At 39.7% G+C, this 20,990-nt stretch overlaps 1 protein-coding gene across 1 annotated transcript in view; it reads left to right on the top strand.

Annotated features, from left to right (window-relative positions):
* Positions 1–20,990, top strand: part of LOC126412948 (lactase/phlorizin hydrolase-like) — a 108,349-nt gene that overhangs the window by 75,300 nt on the left and 12,059 nt on the right. The gene's annotated exons all lie outside the window — the stretch shown is intronic.

The following is a 20,990-nucleotide window of genomic DNA, read 5'->3' as shown; positions in this document are numbered from 1 at the left end:
TGTAAAAGTTAATGAATTTGAAAGCAATATTTCATCTGCAGATTCTAAAAATAACCCCAAAAAATTTTGGTTGTACGTAAAATCTATGAATGCTACAAATAATTCAATACCTTCTCTTGCTGACAGTAGGGGTAATGTAACTGATGATGATAAACAGAAGGCTGAAATTCTAAACCTAGCTTTCAAAAACTCGTTTACATTAGAGGACTGCAGCACCATTCCCACTTTCAATGATCGAACAAACAAAAGGATGGCTGACATAGTGTTTAGTGTATCTGGGATTGTAAAACAGTTAAGATCCTTAGACGCCAGAAAGGCATCTGGCGCAGATGGTATCCCCGTAAGATTTTATGTTGACTATGCTACAAATATAGCACCATTCTTATCCGTCATCTATCAGAGATCATTGGAATGGCAGAAAGTTCCATGACACTGGAAGAAGGCCCAGGTCATTGCAATCTATAAAAAGGGTAGAAAATCGGATGCACATATTTACCGGCCAATTTCACTGACATCGATTTGTTGTAGAATCATGGACATTTTGCGTTCAGACATTATGACCTCCCTAGACTCTGAGAAGCTCATCTGCAGAAACCAGCATGGTTTTAGGAAACAGTGGTCATGCGAGACACAGCTGGCCCTCTTTGTGCCTGATATACAACAGGCTCTAGATACCGGCTCCCAGGCTGATGCCATATTTCTCGACTTTCGAAAGACGTTCGACTCAGTTCCACACTGCCGCTTGCCCCAAAAAGTGCGCGCTTACGGTCTATCCAATGACATATGCGGTTGGATAGAAAGTTTTCTAACACACAGGGAGCAGTATGTCTTCCTGAACGGGGTGACTTCAACAGAAACAAGTGTAACTTCAGGTGTGCCCCAGGTCACCGTAATAGGTTCAAAAAATGGCTCTGAGCACTATGGGACTTAACATCTATGGTCATCAGTCCCAGCGTAATAGGTCCACTGCTTTTTTACGATTTACACAAACGATCTGGTTGATGGTATTGACAGCGGCATATGACAGTTTGCCGATGATGCTGTAGTCTACAGGAAAGCAGTATCACACGAAAGCTGTGAAGAAATCAATGATTTGCAGAAAATAAAAGTGTGGTGTAATGACTGGCAGTTATCTCTCAATATTAGTAAGTGTACCTACTGCATATAACAAGGCGAAAATCCCCATTAATGTTGTTGTTGTTGTTGTTGTGGTCTTCAGTCCTGAGACTGGTTTGATGCAGCTCTCCATGCTACTCTATCCTGTGCAAGCTCCTTCATCTCCCAGTACCTACTGCAACCTACATCCTTCTGAATCTGCTTAGTGTATTCATCTCTTGGTCTCCCTCTACGATTTTTACCCTCCACGGTGCCCTCCAATGCTAAATTTGTGATCCCTTGATGCCTCAAAACATGTCCTACCAACCGATCCCTTCTTCTAGTCAAGTTGTGCCACAAACTTCTCTTCTCCCCAATTCTATTCAATACCTCCTCATTAGTTACGTGATCTACCCACCTTATCTTCAGCATTCTTCTGTAGCACCACATTTCGAAAGCTTCTATTCTCTTCTTGTCCAAACTAGTTATCGTCCATGTTTCACTTCCATACATGGCTACACTCCATACAAATACTTTCAGAAACGACTTCCTGACGCTTAAATCTATACTCGATGTTAACAAATTTCTCTTCTTCAGAAACGCTTTCCTTCCCATTGCCAGTCTACATTTTATATCCTCTCTACTTCGACCATCATCGGTTATTTTGCTCCCCAAATAGCAAAACTCCTTTACTACTTTAAGTGTCTCATTTCCTAATCTAAATCCCTCAGCATCACCTGATTTAGTTTGACTACATTCCATTATCCTCGTTTTGCTTTTGTTGATGTTCATCTTATATCCTCCTTTCAAGACACTGTCCACTCCGTTCAACTGCTCTTCCAAGTCCTTTGCTGTCTCTGACAGAATTACAATGTCATCGGCGAACCTCAAAGTTTTTACTTCTTCTCCATGAATTTTAATACCTACTCCGAATTTTTCTTTTGTTTCCTTTACTGTTTGCTCAATATACAAATTGAATAACATCGGGGAGAGGCTACAACCCTGTCTCACTCCTTTCCCAACCACTGCTTCCCTTTCATGCCCCTCGACTCTTATAACTGCCATCTGGTTTCTGTACAAATTGTAAATAGACTTACGTTCCCTGTATTTTACCCCTGCCACCTTCAGAATTTGAAAGAGAGTATTCCAGTTAACATTGTCAAAAGCTTTCTCTAAGTCTACAAATGCTAGAAACGTAGGTTTGCCTTTTCTTAATATTTCTTCTAAGATAAGTCGTAAGGTTAGGATTGCCTCACGTGTTCCAACATTTCTACGGAATCCAAACTGATCTTCCCCGAGGTCCGCTTCTACCAGTTTTTCCCTTCGTCTGTAAAGAATTCGCATTAGTATTTTGCAGCTGTGACTTATTAAACTGATAGTTCGGTAATTTTCACATCTGTCAACACCTGCTTTCTTTGGGATTGGAATTATTATATTCTTCTTGAAGTCTGAGGGTATTTCGCCTGTCTCATACATCTTCCTCACCAGATGGTAGAGTTTTGTCATGAATGGCTCTCCCAAGGCCATCAGTAGTTCTAATGGAATGTTGTCTACTCCCGGGGCCTTGTTTCGACTCAGGTCTTTCAGTGCTCTGTCAAACTCTTCACGCAGTATCTTATCTCCCATTTCGTCTTCATCTACATCCTCTTCCATTTCCATAATATTGTCCTCAAGTACATTGCCCTTGTATAAACCCTCTATATACTCCTTCCACCTTTCTGCCTTCCCTTCTTTGCTTAGAACTGGGTTGCCATCTGAGCTCTTGATATTCATACAAGTGGTTCTCTTCTCTCCAAAGGTCTCTTTAATTTTCCTGTAGGCAGTATCTATCTTACCCCTAGTGAGATAAGCCTCTACATCCTTACATTTGTCCTCTAGCCATCCCTGCTTATCCATTTTGCACTTCCTGTCGATCTCATTTTTGAGACGTTTGTATTCCTTTTTGCCTGCCTCATTTACTGCATTTTTATATTTTCTTCTTTCATCAATTAAATTCAATATTTCTTCTGTTACCCAAGGATTTCTATTAGCCCTCGTCTTTTTACCTACTTGATTGTCTGCTGCCTTCACTACTTCATCCCTCAGAGCTACCCATTCTTCTTCTACTGTATTTCTTTCCCCCATTCCTGTCAATTGTTCCCTTATGCTCTCCCTGAAACTATCTACAACCTCTGGTTCTTTCAGTTTATCCAGGTCCCATCTCCTTAAATTCCCATCTTTTTGCAGTTTCTTCAGTTTCAATCTGCAGATCATAACCAATAGATTGTGGTCAGAATCCACATCTGCCCCTGTAAATGTCTTACAATTTAAAACCTGGTTCCTAAATCTCTGTCTTACCATTATATAATCTATCTGATACCTTTTAGTATCTCCAGGATTCTTCCAGGTATACAACCTTCTTTTATGATTCTTGAACCAAGTGTTAGCTATGATTATGTTATGCTCTGTGCAAAATTCTACAAGGCGGCTTCCTCTTTGATTCCTTCCCCCCAATCCATATTCACCTACTATGTTTCCTTCTCTCCCTTTTCCTACTGATGAATTCCAGTCACCCATGACTATTAAATTTTCATCTCCCTTCACTACCTGAATAATTTCTTTTATCTCATCATACATTTCATCTATTTCTTCATCATCTGCAGAGCTAGTTGGCATATAAACTTGTACTACTGTAGTAGGCATGGGCTTTGTGTCTATCTTGGCCACAATAATGCGTTCACTATGCTGTTTGTAGTAGCTAACCCGCACTCCTATTTTTTAATTCATTATTAAACCTACTCCTGCATTACCCCTATTTGATTTTGTATTTATAACCCTGTAATCTCCTGACCAAAAGTCTTGTTCCTCCTGCCACCGAACTTCACTAATTCCCACTATGTCTAACTTTAACCTATCCATTTCCCTTTTTAAATTTTCTAACCTACCTGCCCGATTAAGGGATCTGACATTCCACGCTCCGATCCGTAGAACGCCAGTTTTCTTTCTCCTGATAACGACATTCTCTTGAGTAGTCCCCGCCCAGAGATCCGAATGGGGGACTATTTTACCTCCGGAATATTTTACCCAAGAGGACGCCATCATCATTTTACCATACATAAAGCTGCATGCCCTCGGGAAAAATTATGGCTGTAGTTTCCCCTTGCTTTCAGCCGTTCGCAGTACCAGCACAGCAAGGCTGTTTTGGTTAGTGTTACAAAGCCAGATCAGTCAATCATCCAGACTGTTGCCCCTGCAACTACTGAAAAGGCTGCTGCCCCTCTTCAGGAACCACATGTTTGTCTGGCCTCTCAACAGATACCCCTCCGTTGTGGTTGCACCTACGGTATGGCCATCTGTATCACTGAGGCACGCAAGCCTCCCCACCAACGGCAAGGTCCATGGTTCATGGGTACGAGTACAAAATAAATGCCCAGTCTTTGTAAGCGGTAACATCCGTCAAGTATCTGGGTGGGACTATTCGAAATGATCTCAAATGGAATCATCAGATTACACAAGTAACGGGTAAGGTGAACTCTAGATTGCGGTTTATTGGTAGAATCCTGAAGCGATGCAGCCCTTCAACAAAGGAAATAACTTACAATATGTTAGTTCGTCCAGTCTTAGAGTATCGTTCATCTGCATGGGAAACTTACCAGTTGGGTCTGATTCAAGAGATTGAGAAGGTCCAAAGAAGAGCGGCAAAATTCATGACTGGTACAGTCGTGCTCAAAAGTATCCGAACGACCTGAATTGCATTTCGCCTGATTCGAATGTAACCCACATAGCGCAGCTGTCTAGCAGGTCCTCTAATCACCCCTCGGTACAGTCATTTGACTATTGAAAATGGTTCCAACAAGTCACCACTAGAAAACACTGCTCTGTATCGCAATAACTCAAGATGTAAAGTAATACAAAGGTATTACAAATATCAGGGAACATCTTATCACAGATAAGACAGTTCTTCAGGCTTGTAAGTTCACATTTATTACAATAAATGACATACATGAAATGTTACCACTCTCATTATTAGGGGAGAGTGGAGGAAATACACGCACCTAAGGAAAAATCGATGTGAATCATTCGTTACGTCATTAAAACCTACGAAAATAAGTACATACCATACAATGGACATTTCTCCACATATTCCAATCATCTGTATACAGTTATAAACAGTACCTTCATTTTGAACATTAAAATAAAAGAAAGTGCAAATGCGTGGTATTCCCCACCCCTGAGGGTAATTACACGCAAAGTACTGGGTAATATCACGTAAAACAAACAAACCATAAAAGTGTAAAATACTTGCTATTTTTATTTGCTTATTAGTTACTACAAAGAGTGAACAGTATAAGAATGAAATAATGTGGTTCTACAAACATCTCTTATAATTTTCGTTTTTTACATTTTTATTGATGTGAAAAGAGTTCATTTTCTCGTACAGCAAAGATCGCACTTGTAACCTTTTGGAATGTTCCAGCCACTACATCCTTCATGACTCCATCTGCTACAAGAAATACATCGGTACCATAGTTCTCCATCATTCCCAAACTCTCCACAAACTAAACAGACATCTTCTGAAATCGCCAATGGATCAATATCATCCATTTCATCGTCATCACAAATGTTCTGCAAGTCCAGATTTAGGTCAACCTGGCTGCTACTTTCACTTTCTTGGTGGTGTTTCTTTTTATATAATGTCTGTTTCTTTTTAGAGACTTTTTTAAGTTGCAGATTTCTGCACTTATCTGCTTTATCCTTAAGATTTCTTTTCTTGTTTCCTTCAGCTTTCTTTTTCATGGCTTCTTTTTGTTTCTTTATTGATAACTCTGTTAGCAGTTTATTCTTCTCTGGAGTTGCTGTAAGGATCACTGACTTTCCCCTAGGCTTTCTCTTGGCTCCTTTTGGGGATATGTGGCTTGTTTGTAGGTGCAACCAATTCATTTCGATTTGTTGCATTCGGAACCTCTTCATCTTCAAGGACAACATCTCTGAAGATCTCACATTGTTGTATGTCGTCATGCTGAAATTTGTTCGGATTGAAAGGGCAAATCCCACATGCCTTAAACCCTGACTGCCCTTTGTCCATGGTAGCGACCTTAATATATGCCTTATTAAAATGTACTGCTAACTCATATGGTGTAAGTTTTTGATACACCTGTGACTTCATATACATGTCACATTCACGGCTGAAGGCTGATTTCAAAGAAGAAAAGAATGTAACATCTAGTGGTTGAAGCTTGTGAGAAGTGTGTGGAGGTATGGTTATCATGACAATAGAATGTTTTTTTACAAAATTCAAAAATATCAAGTGAAATGTGGCTGCTGTGATTATCTAAAATCAGCAGCACAGGGTCATCAATAGTTGATTTTACATTGTTCTGAAAATGTTGGATCCATTCGAAAAAATGACTCATTGGACCAGCTATTGATGGAACAACCATATATTGCTCCAACTGGTCCACCTTTACTTAAGAGATTTGACATCCTCTTCCTGGGGAAGATAAACATAGGGGGGATGTAGGAACCAGCAGCACTGAAACAATATTTCACAGTCACATTTTTCCCCCTTTCCCACGACGTGCCCCCACGTATTTGGTTAACACATTTAGGGGCCAAAATTCTCTCAGGCTTTTGTACAGTATTTATGCCCGTTTCATCGACGTTGAACACTCGCCCCTCTTTAAATTTATATTTTTCAAAGACATTTTCTAAATTTAAAAAAAAGAAAGTATTAACCTCTTCTTCATTAAATGCATGTATTCTGTTAATGCTAGTTGCTTCAGGGTTTCTCATGCTAATACTTGGGTTTCTTTTTAAAAATAGAGCTAGCCAATCCTTTCCAGCTAACCTAGATGACTTATCAAAATTGTTTGCAATGTTGTTAGCCTCTACATATTCAAATGCAATCTTTCGCAGCTACATGCATGTAATATCATAGAACTGCTTGGCCATTGTAATAACATGATCCCTAATCTCATTTTCCTGTTCTGTCGAAAATGTTGGGTTTCTTCCAAGTTTTGGACCCTCCGTATTTTTAACCTTCATTCTCGTTCAGAGTAGCTTCATGAATCCCGAAAGCTCTCGATACTTCTTATTTTTCTTCGAGATTTGATGGCATCAAGAGCCTTACAACGTTCCTCTTGCTTCCATTTTTGCCTTCTGGGGTTTTTCTTTCTTTTTTTTTTTTTTTTATAATATCTACCCATCTGAAATTTAAAAAAAAACCTCGTTAGTATTGAAAATATAACCCGCAAGGGGGAATACCACGCACTTCAACAGCTGCGTGGCATTACCCCACCGTAAGTTCGATGACTAACCTAATCATAGCTCGGCACCTAATTCAAATAGCGGGACAAATCTACAATTAAATTAAAGGTTTCATCTAGGGTTAGTAGTTGATACGCATAAATTACATTAAAGCAACTTATAGTAGCACTTACCTTGGAAAATACAGCTGACCAAAATTACATGAGACACGCCGAAAATAAACAATACTTCACGGCTCCAACAATGCCACTGGAACATGGCTGGCATAAGCTGCGTAGTAGTTGTTACTCCTGCAGCACCAACTGGGAACAGCTTGCGCCATTCCACCTGCATAAATCAGCCTGCGTGGGATTACCCACATGCGTGTAATTCCCCCACCTTCCCCTACGTTAGATAGGTAATTCACGTAGTAAGTTCGTCGTATTCATGATTTCCTCTTCAAAATAACATACCGTACTTATTATTTAACACAAAATGACATTAAAAATTTAAGTTATTCACGAGCAGCTAGTTGAGAATATGTATGAACTTCAAATGACACGACGAACCGTCTCGTTCTGCATATGGACTCAAACCCAGGTCATGTAGACTAAGCAAAGACTTCGTGACTGACGAAAACTAACAGTCATTCCTGACTAGGCATACAGAGAGTGACATACCTCGATTTTAGACAGTATCAGTTAGCAAATATCTAGTTTAAATTACATAACGCAAACATTGTTAACGGTCGCGAATTCTTACCCAGCATCTATTGTCCTTGTTAACGAACTACGAGAGATGTAAAATATTGCTTCTTCACAAGTAACTTACTTGAAATGCCGTGAGGTAAAGCTTTGTGTTGGACAGGGATTCGAACCCAGAACCTAATTGGATTGTCATTGAAGCACAATCAACTGTGACATATTGGATTTTGGGTCGGCAGTAGCTACATGTTTTAACTGAAATGACGAGACGAAGCATTCATTTTTTCTTTCCCAGGACTCCAACCTGGCACCTATCACTGTTATATTCTAGAGAAAACGAACGTTAAATATGGGTTTGTTACACCAGCAGCGACATGTGAGCATGTTTGAACTAGAAATAATATGACGAAGAGTTCAGTGCTGACTAGGAATCGAGTCCCACACATATCGTTGTTGACTGCACACTAAGAGTCAGCTACCGAATTGTTTTCCACCAACAGCTCGGAATAACATCCTTGAATTTAGAATGATTTCGCAAACAGTTCTTTGTCTCACTGGGACTCAAAAACATCAGATACCGTTAGTGTTGACAATGAATGAAATTACATTAAAAACCAAAATTATTACCCACCAGCAGATAGGTGGTCTCATGCTAGAGCTTGATAATACATAATGAAAGCTTTAGTGCCGGGCCAGGATTCGAACCCTTTCAAGCGCAATATGTGGAGATGTTGAGGAATCTGCAGTTTGGAACAAACAACAAATTGCAGTCGAGCTGTATTGTCACGAAGGGATCAAATTCCGCGTTAAGGGCGGTCTGAGTTGCATTCCCAGATCAGAACCAATTTTATCGACATACAGAAGCTCAGATAAAAGATGGAATAAGTGTCCTGTGACCCTACATTGCGTTTGATTCATCACTAGAAATAAATAACTAGCATAAGAAAGGTTATAGCTGATAGTTTCTACGTGACGTGACTCCTGACTTGATTGTGGTTCAACCTAACGTCTACTTGGTAGAGAAGGAATATCATGTTTAACGTGAATGTCAGACCACAATGTCATTATACCTTCTGCACTTGGCGTAGCCAGAAGAAAACAGAATCTGTCTCTCCTTACCAAAAATCATTAGCAGAAGTTGGAATCGAACCCAGACCATAAGTATATGAACCTAGCATCAATCCAAGATACCACCAAATTCTGTGCTCTATCACTCATTATTCTATCATAACATTGTTGCGCCACACGGGATGAGAATTCTGACACACATACTCCCTGTAGTGGTTTGCAGCATGTTCAGTACATTCATTTACTTGGTTGACCGAATCACCATGAACTAGCTGCCTCGGCTACCCAGAGCATACATTCGACTCTTCTGTAATCACCGAAATAAAATCACGTAACTGACACCTACACAGAACTGCCAACAGTGTAGGATGGAGAAATTTAAACAGGTAGTGTTCTTTTCAACTTGAGCTACTCTATTGCGCTATCTGTTTGTTAAAAACGTCGTGCAGTGCAAAAGAAAAGCTGCAACTGTCTGTCTCTCAGAAGTCTAGATCCCGCCATATGCATTATCTCACAGCACCGTGCAATGCGCAAGTTCTGGAGGAATTGTTGAGTTCTGGAGGTGTTGTAGCTATGTGCCAGCTAGTAGCGTAACGGTAAGCGTCGCGCACTGTTGATAAGACGTCGCGCGTTTGGGTACATTCACTGCTACATTTTTTAAAACGCCATACTGCTATCGATCTAATGGAACTTTGAACATAATTTCCTTCACTTCCCTTCGCATGTGGAAAAAGGGCTAACTTCTGCGACATTTTGTTCTTTTCAGGTTTAATAGATGGCCAGGCTGCAGATGCATCTCGAAACTTTTGTATTATGTATGGGGAGAGCGCATCGTGCCAAAATACGTCAGAAAAGTATTTTCTACATTAGCTGTCGTGTGGCAGTGGCATTTTATTCTTCATAAAACCTTGTTTGACAGCTTTAACTCAGAACAAGTTTTCTACATGCATGTAATCAATAAACTGCATGTGCATTGTTAGACTGTTATAGATAACATCAGAGAATTCACATATATCGTTGATGATTAATTTCTCTCTCATGTTGCGTAATGTTTTAACAACACTAAAAAAAACCGTACGAAAATTGTGCACTGTATTATAAGAAATAAAATAAAACTACCCACGATAACCTTGCGAGACGAAAGGCTGTTTCAATAAAACTGAATATCTGTACACAAGCGTGCCTCTATCGGCACAAATTAGTAAAATACTAATCACTTAGATTTCGATTGGGTCTGTGTTTGATTGGTATGCTGTGTTATACTCAAGTGGCATGCAAATGTGGCATTTCATAAATAAAGTTATGTATTCCTAGAACCCAAAATTTGTTTGTCAGCAGCGGAAAGAGGCGTTAGCTGTTGTGCAGCACTGTAAGGTTTTCACCATTGCACTATGAGCCGAAAGTATTTTCTTGCGATTTCCTTATCGATGTGCGATCTGACTGCTTGTAGCTCTTTCACAGAAGGGATAAAATCGTTTCAGTCAGCAAGACTGGAACTGCAAACCATAACAGACGCTTTCTCTCAGGTTAGCATGTTTCCACATAGCTAGCGAAGAGGCATGCATCTAGGTCTCCTCTTACGAGACCAGTAGTTGCTAGAACTCGTAAAACTCTATTTAAAGGACGAGATTAGATGCGATTTTCACATGCAACGACTTTCCTGGGCTGAAAACCATAAATTTACAATCTCTTGTTACAGCTCAAGCGTTAATGATAACTCAGATTATTCAGTGGAAATGACAGGAAAAATCAAGTGAACTATGAGGCTTAATTCCGTGTACACCAGGAAGTAACTCGTCGATCACAGAGTTGCCAAATATACCTTGCCTTGTTGCCAAATCTCAGTTACATTACCAGCAGGAAGAAGACGAGCCGATGTGATCCTACAGCGGGCTGGGAAGTGACCATAGCTGGTGTCTCAAAGACATTAACCATTTAATAGACTCGCATTTTTTCCATCGTGACTAATTTTGTAAGCTAAGCACATCATCCGTTACAGCACACTCCTGGGGCTGGGAAATGTGGCCACAATGGTCTGGTGGAATGAACTATCACAGGTGCAATGCGTGGGTTCAGGCATTTACTTTTAAGAGGCAGCAACAGATTTTCCTTACCTCTGGTAACCTCAAGAGAAAGACGTTATAATCCAGAATCGGCATTAAACATCATGTTCCTTCATTACCAATTGGGCAGAGCCGGTTTACGTTGGGAAAAGACATAGGTGGAAGTCATGGTAAACAGAAATACTGTCTCCAGTAAACTTACTTACATTAGAAAATTTTATTTTATTTGATTTAAAGGAACAGGGCCCTTATTTTTCTTGTACTTGATTGAACTAGAGACGAAAAATTTGGTGCTGGACTGTGATTAGAATTCGTATCTCATCTTTCGAGGATCTGAATCTCTCTGAACAGTATAGTTCAATCATTTCGTTCCTTTTCCCAAGACTGCAATCTTCTCTAGGTCTCCTCCGAAAGTAAGTATGTGGGTTCGAATCCTGATCCAGTACAAAAATATTCATTATTTCATTTCAAGCCCTATCACATGCATACCAATCTGCTAGTGAAAATTAACGTGCATTTTTAATGTCCGTTCATGTGATGCCAACAATCGCAATAGGTGTCGTTATTTCTGGTCAAACACGCACACATCTTACTGTTGGTGAGTAAGCAAGTGTTACTTAAGCTGTTCGTGGATGATAAAGAAGGACGGTAGGTGTGCGGTTCGATTGTCGCTCAGGCACAAAAATTTGTATCCTTATTTTAGATTCAAACATCTAGCAGCTGGTAAGAAAAACCGATACGTAACATTTGATTTTACTTAGTTAACAATCCGATTGCGTGCTGGGTTCGTATCTCCATCACAGAACTTCACATCATGCGCTTCATCTTTAAATGCATGAACACTTTGATCCTTCTGAATGGAGGTATATCACACATCTTTCGTGGTTAGTTAACAGGGACGAAAGGGTCTTTAAAGGAGTCCCGGTTTATTACAAAAACTGTCGTCCTTTTTTTTTTTTCTTCCAAGTTTAGATTTGGTTACTGATATTGGGGAAAATTTCTGTAATTTGTGCCTCTTCATGACTAGTCAGCAATATGATATGATTAGATCAGATTTGATTAATACTTGTTCCACAGATCATGAATATGACATTTCATAATGATGTAGAACGTGTCATTTTAATGAAAGATTTCTTTACAAACCATGATTCAGTTTCTTTGCAACAGTTCAGTTTTTTACTCTCTCTCTCTCTCTCTCTCTCTCTCTCTCTCTCTCTCTCTCTCTCTCTCTCTCTGCTCCGTCATTGATTTTCCTGCTCGGACAACAAAGAACAGCAGGACATTGATAGATAACTTTTTTATAGACCAACATAAGTTTAAGGACATAAATGCTTATCCTGTTGAGAATGGTCTTTCAGATCATGGTGCACAGCTAGTTACAGTACATGACATAGCTCCATGCAGTATATCAAATCAGAATTTCAAAGCAGTGCGTTCAATTAACAATATAAATATTGCAAACTTTAGGGAAAGCCTAAAGCAGCTAGACTGGGATGAAGTGTATATGGAACCCAATGCAAACTTGAAATATAACTTATTTCACGATACAGTTTTCAGGGTATTTGAAAATTGTTTTCCCAAGAAAATAGTTAAACATAATTCCAAGAAAACATATAAAAAACCTTGGCTAACTAAAGGAATAAGAATATCCTGCAACCGAAAAAGAGAACTGTATCTAACAGCAAGAGGCAGTACTGACCCCGAAATTGTTCAATATTATAAAAACTATTGTGCGGTACTAAGAAAAGTTATTAAAAAGTCCAGAAACATGTGTATCATGTCTGAGATTAGTAACTCTGATAATAAAATTAAAGCAATTTGGAATATTATTGAAAGGGAAACAGGGCAACCAAGAGCACAGGAAGACTTTAGTGCCATAAAACTGACTGACAAGTGTACTAACAAACAATCAGAAATTGAAAATATTTTCAATAATCATTTTTTAAATGTTGTGGAGAAAATAGGATCTAGATCTTCACTAGAAGAGGCAAGGCTTCTAATAGAAGAGGCCATACCTGCGCAGTTTGAAACAACTGTATTTCCACCAACCTCTCCCTCTGAAATCAGCAAAATAGTAAACTCACTGAAAAGTAAAAGCTCTTACGGAATTGATGGCATTTCCAGCTAGATACTTAAAGATTGTTCCCCACAGATGAGTAGGATTCTCAGCCACGTATGTAATAGCTCTTTGGAGCAGGGTGATTTCCCCGATAAACTGAAATATGCCATTGTAAAACCATTGCATAAAAAGGGGGATATGCCGGATGTCAACAACTATCGCCCAATCTCTCTTCTGACAGCTCTATCATAATTTTTTGAGAAAGTAATGTATTCAAGAGTAGCCTCCCATATTTGTAAAAATAAAGTACTATCAAAATGTCAGTTAGGTTTTCAGAAAGGCTTTTCAACAGAAAATGCTATATACGCTTTCACTGATCAAATATTAAATGCTCTGAATAACCGGACATCACCCATTGGTATTTTTTGTGATCTCTCAAAGTCCTTTGATTGTGTAAATCATGGAATTCTTCTAGATAAGCTAAATCATTAAGGTTTGAGGGGGGCATTGCACAAATGGTGTAATTCATACTTAACTGGAAGAATGCAGAAAGTTGAAATAAGTAGTTCATGTTATGTTAAAACAACAGCTGATTCCTCAAACTGGGGGGCTATCAAGTACGGGGTCCCACAGGGATTGGTCTTAGGTCCTCTACTGTTCTTGATATACATTAATGACTTACCATTCCACATTGATGAAGATGCAAAGTTAGTTCTTTTTGCTGATGAAACAAGTATAGTAATAACATCCAAAAACCAAGAACTAAGTGATGTAATTGTAAATGATGTTTTTCACAAAATTATTAAGTGGTTCTCAGCAAATGGACTCTCTTTAAATTTTGATAAAACACATTATATACAGTTCCGTACAGTAAATGGCACAACTCCAGTAATAAATATAGACTTTGAACTGAAGTCTGTAGCTAAGGTAGAATTTTCAAAATTTTTAGGTGTGTCCATTGATGAGAGGTTAAACTGGAAGCAACACATTGATAGTCTTCTGAAACGTCTGAGCTCAGCTACGTATGCTATTAGGGTTATTGCAAATTTTGGTGATAAGAATCTCAGTAAATTAGCTTACTATGCCTACTTTTATTCACTGCTTTCGTATGGCATCATATTCTGGGGTAATTCATCATTGAGTAGAAAAGTATTCATTGCTCAAAAACGTGTAATCAGAATAATTGCTGGTGCCCACCCATGGTCATCCTGCACACATCTATTTAAGGATCTAGGGATCCTCACAGTATATATATTCACTTATGAAATTTGTTGTTAATAATCCAACCCAGTTCAAAAGTAATAGCAGTGTGCATAGCTATAACACCAGGAGAAAGGATGATCTTCACTATGCAGGGTTACATCTGACTTTGGCACAGAAAGGGGTAAATTATGCTGCCACAAAAGTCTTTGGTCACTTACCAAACAGCATCAAAAGCCTGACAGATAGCCAACCAACATTTAAAAATAAATTAAAAGAATTTCTAGATGACAACTTCTTCTACTCATTGGCTGAGTTTTTAGATATAAATTAAGGGAGGGAAAAAAAACTTAAACATTAGTGTCATGCAATATTTTGTGTAATGTTATATCTTGTACAGACATCTTTTATTAACCTGACATGTTCCACATCATTACAAAGTGTTGTTTTCATGATCAATGGAACAAGTATTAATCTAATCTAATCTAATCTATGGTCACTTCCCAGCCCGCTGTAGGATCACATCGGCTCGTCTTCTTCCTGCTGGTAATGTAACTGAGATTTGGCAACAAGGCAAGGTATATTTGGCAACTCTGTGATCGACGAGTTACTTCCTGGTGTACACGGAATTAAGCCTCATAGTTCACTTGATTTTTCCTGTCATTTCCACTGAATAATCTGAGTTATCATTAACGCTTGAGCTGTAACAAGAGATTGTAAATTTATGGTTTTCAGCCCAGGAAAGTCGTTGCATGTGAAAATCGCATCTAATCTCGTCCTTTAAATAGAGTTTTACGAGTTCTAGCAACTACTGGTCTCGTAAGAGGAGACCTAGATGCATGCCTCTTCGCTAGCTATGTGGAAACATGCTAACCTGAGAGAAAGCGTCTGTTATGGTTTGCAGTTCCAGTCTTGCTGACTGAAACGATTTTATCCCTTCTGTGAAAGAGCTACAAGCAGTCAGATCGCACATCGATAAGGAAATCGCAAGAAAATACTTTCGGCTCATAGTGCAATGGTGAAAACCTTACAGTGCTGCACAACAGCTAACGCCTCTTTCCGCTGCTGACAAACAAATTTTGGGTTTCTAGGAATACATAACTTTATTCATGAAATGCCACATTTGCATACCACATGAGTATAACACAGCATACCAATCAAACACAGACCCAATCGAAATCTAAGTGATTAGTATTTTACTAATTTGTGCCGATAGAGGCACGCTTGTGTACAGATATTCAGTTTTATTGAAACAGACTTTCGTCGCAAGGTTATCGTGGGTAGTTTTATTTTATTTCTTATAATACAGTGCACAATTTTCGTACGGTTTCTTTTAGTGTTGTTAAAACATTACGCAACATGAGAGAGAAATTAATCATCAACGATATATGCGAATTCTCTGATGTTATCTATAACAGTCTGACAATGCACATGCGGTTTATTGATTACATGCATGTAGAAAACTTGTTCTGAGTTAAAGCTGTCAAACAAGGTTTTATGAAGAATAAAATGCCACTGCCACACGACAGCTAATGTGGAAAATACTTTTCTGACGTATTTTGGCACGATGCGCTCTCCCCATACATACAACTTCTGCTAATGATTTTTGATAAGGAGAGACAGATTCTGTTTTCTTCTGGCTACGCCAAGTGCAGAAGGTATAATGGCATTGTGGTCTGACATTCACGTTAAACATGATATTCCCTCTCTACCAAGTAGACGTTAGGTTGAACCACTATCAAGTCAGGAGTCACGTCACGTAGAAACTCTATCAGCTATAACCTTTCTTATACTAGTTATTTATTTCTAGTGATGAATCAAACGCAATGTAGGGTCACAGGACACTTATTCCATCTTTTATTTGAGCTTCTGTATGTCGATAAAATTGAGTCTGATCTGGGAATGCAACTCAGGCCGCCCTTAACGCGGAATTTGATCCCTTCGTGACGATACAGCTCGACTGCAATTTGTTGTTTGTTCCAAACTGCAGATTCCTCAACATCTCCACATATTGCGCTTGAAAGGGTTCGAATCCTGGCCCGGCACTAAAGCTTTCATTATGTATTATCAAGCTCTAGCATGAGAACACCTATCTGCTGGTGGGTAATAATTTTGGTTTTTAATGTAATTTCATTCATTGTCAACACTAACGGTATCTGATGTTTTTGAGTCCCAGTGAGACAAAGAACTGTTTGCGAAATCATTTTAAATTCAAGGATGTTATTCCGAGCTGTTGGTGGAGAAAAATTCGGTAGCTGACGTCTCTTAGTGTGCAGTCAACAACGATGTGTGTGGGACTCGATTCCCAGTCATCACTGAACTCTTCGTCATATTATTTCTAGTTCAAACATGCTCACATGTCGCTGCTGGTGTAACAAACCCATATTTAACGTTCGTTTTCTCTAGAATATAACAGTGATAGGTGCCAGGTTGGAGTCCTGGGAAAGAAAAAATGAATGCTTCGTCTCGTCATTTCAGTTAAAACATGTAGCTACTGCCGACCCAAAATCCAATATGTCACAGTTGATTGTGCTTCAATGACAATCCAATTAGGTTCTGGGTTCGAATCCCTGTCCAACACAAAGCTTTACCTCACGGCATTTCAAGTAAGTTACTTGTGAAGAAGCAATATTTTACATCTCTCGTAGTTCGTTAACAAGGACAATAGATGCTGGGTAAGAATTCGCGACCGTTAACAATGTTTGCGTTATGTAATTTAAACTAGATATTTGCTAACTGATACTGTCTAAAATCGAGGTATATCACTCTCTGTGCGCCTAGTCTGGAATGACTTTTAGTTTCCGTCAGTCACGAAGTCTTTGCTTAGTCTACATGACCTGGGTTTGAATCCATATGCAGAACGAGACGGGGCGTCGTGTCATTTGAAGTTCATACATATTCTCAACTAGCTGCTCGTGAATAACTTAAATTTTTAATGTCATTTTGTGTTAAATAATAAGTACGGTACGTTATTTTGAAGAGGAAATCATGAATACGACGAACTTACTACGTGAATTACCTGTCTGACGTAATAATGAGAGTGGTAACGTTTCATGTATGTCATTTATTGTAATAAATGTGAACTTACAAGCCTGAAGAACCGTCTTATCTGTGATAAGATGTTCCCTGATATTTGTAGTAACTTCGTATTACTTTACATCTTGAGTTATTGCGATACAGAGCAGTGTTTTCTAGTGGTGACTTGTTGGAACCATTTTCAATGGTCAAACGACTGTACCGAGGGGCGATTAGAGGACCTGCTAGACAGCTGCACTATGTGGCTTGCATTCGAATCAGGTGAAATGCAATTCAGGTCGTTCGGATACTTTTGAGCACGACTGTACCAGTCATGAATTTTGCCGCTCTTCTTTGGACCTTCTCAATCTCTTGAATCAGACCCAACTGGTAAGGGTCCCATGCAGATGAACGATACTCTAAGACTGGACGAACTAACATATTGTAAGTTATTTCCTTTGTTGAAGGGCTGCATCGCTTCAGGATTCTACCAATAAACCGCAATCTAGAGTTCACCTTACCCGTTACTTGTGTAATCTGATGATTCCATTTGAGATCATTTCGAATAGTCCCACCCAGATACTTGACGGATGTTACCGCTTACAAAGACTGGGCATTTATTTTGTACTCGTACATTAATGGGGATTTTCGCCCTGTTATATGCAATAGGTTACACTTACTAATATTGAGAGACAACGGCCAGTCATTACACCACACATTTATTTTCTGCAAATCATTGATTTCTTCACAGCTTTCGTGTGATACTACTTTCCTGTAGACTACAGCATCATCGGCAAACTGTCATATGCCGCTGTCAATACCATCAACCAGATCGTTTGTGTAAATCGTAAAAAGCAGCGGACCTATTACGCTGGGACTGATGACCATAGATGTTAAGTCCCACAGTGCTCAGAGCCATTTTTTGAACCTATTACGCTGACCTGGGGCACACCTGAAGTTACACTTGTTTCTGTTGAAGTCACCCCGTTCAGGACGACATACTGCTCCCTGTCTGTTAGAAAACTTTCTATCCAACCGCATATGTCATTGGATAGACCGTAAACGCGCACTTTTTGGGGCAAGCGGCAGTGCGGAACTGAGTCGAACGCCTTTCGAAAGTCGAGAAATATGGCATCAACCTGGGAGCCTGTATCTAGAGCCTGTTGTGTATCTTGCACAAAGAGGGCCAGTTGTCTCTCACATGACCGCTGTTTCCTAAAACCGTGCTGGTTTCTGCAGATTAGCTTCTCAGAGTCTAGAAAGGTCATTATGTCTGAACACAGAATATGTTCCATGATTCTACAACAAATCGATGTCTGTGAAATTGGCCGGAAATAATGTGCATCCGATTTTCTACCCTTTTTATAGATTGCAATGACCTGGGCCTTCTTCCAGTCCCATGGAACTTTCCGCCGTTCCAATGATCTCTGATAGATGACGGATAAGAATGGTGCTATATTTGTAGCATAGTCAACATAAAATCTTACGGGGATACCATCTGCGCCAGATGCCTTTCTGGCGTCTAAGGATCTTAACTGTTTTACAATCCCAGATACACTAAACACTGTCAGCCATCCTTTTGTTTGTTCGATCGTTGAAAGGGGGAATGGTGCTGCAGTCCTCTAACGTAACCGAGTTTTTGAAAGCTAGGTTTAGAAATTCGGCCTTCTGTTTATCATCATCAGTTACATTACCCCTACTGTCAGCAAGAGAAGGTATTGAATTATTTGTAGCATTCATAGTTTTTACGTACAACCAAAATTTTTTGTTGTTATTTTTAGAATCTGCAGATAAAATATTGCTTTCAAATTCATTAAGAGAGTCTCTCATTGTCCTTCTGACAGCTGCTTTCATTTTGCACAATTTCTGTTTGTCAGCGAGGCAGTGACTACGTTTAAAACGACTGTGCAAAATTCTCTGCTTTCTCAGCAACTTCCTAATACGTTTGTTGTACCAAGGTGGATCTTTTCCCTCCCCTATACTTTTGCTAGGCACATACTTCTCGAGCACGTGGTGAACAATACCTTTAAATTCTGACCAAAGATGCTCAATATCTTTGTGTCCCGCGGTGAATGCTTGGAGCTGACTATGAAGATATTCATTAATGACACTTTCATTTGCTTTTCCAAACGTTACTTCCACTGACATTGAAGCCACAACGACATTATGATCGCTAATGCCTTCTTCTAGATTAACTTCCTCAAAAAGATCAGGTCTGTTTGTCGCCAAGATATCTAATATGTTCCCACCTCGAGTTGGTTTTCTAACCAATTGCTCAAGGTTGTATGTTGAGAGCGCTCATAGAATAACTTCACATGAATCTTTGCTTCTGCCCCCCTGTGATAAATGTGTAATTTTCCCAGTCAATGGATGCTAGATTAAAGTCTCAAAAATGGCTCTGAGCACTATGGGACATAACATTTATGGTCATCAGTCCCCTAGAACTTAGAACTACTTAAACCTAACTAACCTGACATCACACACATCCATGCCCGAGGCAGGATTCGAACCTGCGACCGTAGTGGTCACGCGGTTCCAGACTGAAGCGCCTAGAACCGCACGGCCACACATTAAAGTCTCCATCTATAACTAATGGATAATTTGGATATTTACTTTCTGTGTACTCAAGACTTTCCCTGAAATGTTCTGCGACATTTGTTGCAGATGCTGGTGGTCTATAAAAACATCCTAATACAATGGTCAATCCCTGTCTGATTGACAGCTTTATCCAGACTATTTCACGGTCCGACGCAGTATCGATCTCAACTGCCTTTAAACAGCTTTTAACTGCAATGAACACACCACCTCCTATAGCATCAGTCCTATCCTTCCTAAACATTGTCCAATCATAGTTCAAAATTTCACTGCTTTTTATGTCTCGTTTCAACCAGCTTTCGGTACCTAATACAATATTGGCATTGCTACTGTTTATTTCGGAGATTAACTCGGGGATCTTGCTACAGACACTTCGACAAATTACTAACATGAGATTAAGCATATTTAAATCCTTTGGAATGACCTGTTTAGGAGATGTAACAATTTTTACAGTTGGCACACCCACATCAGTGTCATGAACTGGCAATTTTTCGGGCCAGTGGTTTGTTTCCCATGGGGAGGAACCTAATGTAAAAAAAACCCATGTGCACGCCACAAGTACTGTGCTACCCATGTAGCTGCTTCCTGTGTGTAGTGCACAACCTTCCACCCCATAGAGTAAGTTAAGGAATCTACGACCATTTTCGTCACAGAGTTGACGTAGCCTCTGGTTTAGATTCTCCACTCGGCTCCAAACCAGGGGACACCGGTCCACCCTGGGTACGATGCTGCAGATCGTCAGCTTGGCTTCCACTCTTCGAGAGATAGAAGCCGCCTTCACCAATTTAGCCAGCCGTCGAAAGGACCCAAGGATTTTCTCGGAACCCCGACGACAGGCATCATTGGTGCCGACATGCGCAACAATCTGCAGCTGGCTGCACCCCGCACGCTCGATAGCCGCCGGAAGAGCCTCTTCCACATCCTGGACAAGGCATCCCGGCAAGCACCTCGAATGAATGTTGGACT

The sequence above is a fragment of the Schistocerca serialis genome, chromosome 7 (genome assembly GCF_023864345.2).
Source record: "Schistocerca serialis cubense isolate TAMUIC-IGC-003099 chromosome 7, iqSchSeri2.2, whole genome shotgun sequence".
Taxonomy (NCBI): domain Eukaryota; kingdom Metazoa; phylum Arthropoda; class Insecta; order Orthoptera; family Acrididae; genus Schistocerca; species Schistocerca serialis.
This window is presented reverse-complemented; position numbering and strand designations above follow the sequence as displayed.